We start from the raw sequence: 314 nt of genomic DNA on the forward strand, positions 1-314 counted from the left end.
CGAATAGCACTCAATTTTTCAGTGTTAACATATCACCATGTTAAAAAAAAGTGTTACTCATATCCTATCATTGTTATTTCTCTAATTCAGTTTCAATATGATACCGTCTTTGTTTGGTTTTCTAAATATTCGTTATTTTAGATCAACATTAATTTTCCTCTTCATAAATTAATCATTTCAGCCTGTCATTTTTACATGTATTATTCAGAATCATTTTCTGTATTTCATATCCTCATTAAATTATAATAGTATATTGGCGTACCTTCAACTTTGATTGATAAAGTTTATAACGTTCAGACTATCCATTCGTGATT

This window comes from Penaeus monodon, chromosome 28 (assembly GCF_015228065.2).
Source record: "Penaeus monodon isolate SGIC_2016 chromosome 28, NSTDA_Pmon_1, whole genome shotgun sequence".
In the NCBI taxonomy this organism is placed as follows: domain Eukaryota; kingdom Metazoa; phylum Arthropoda; class Malacostraca; order Decapoda; family Penaeidae; genus Penaeus; species Penaeus monodon.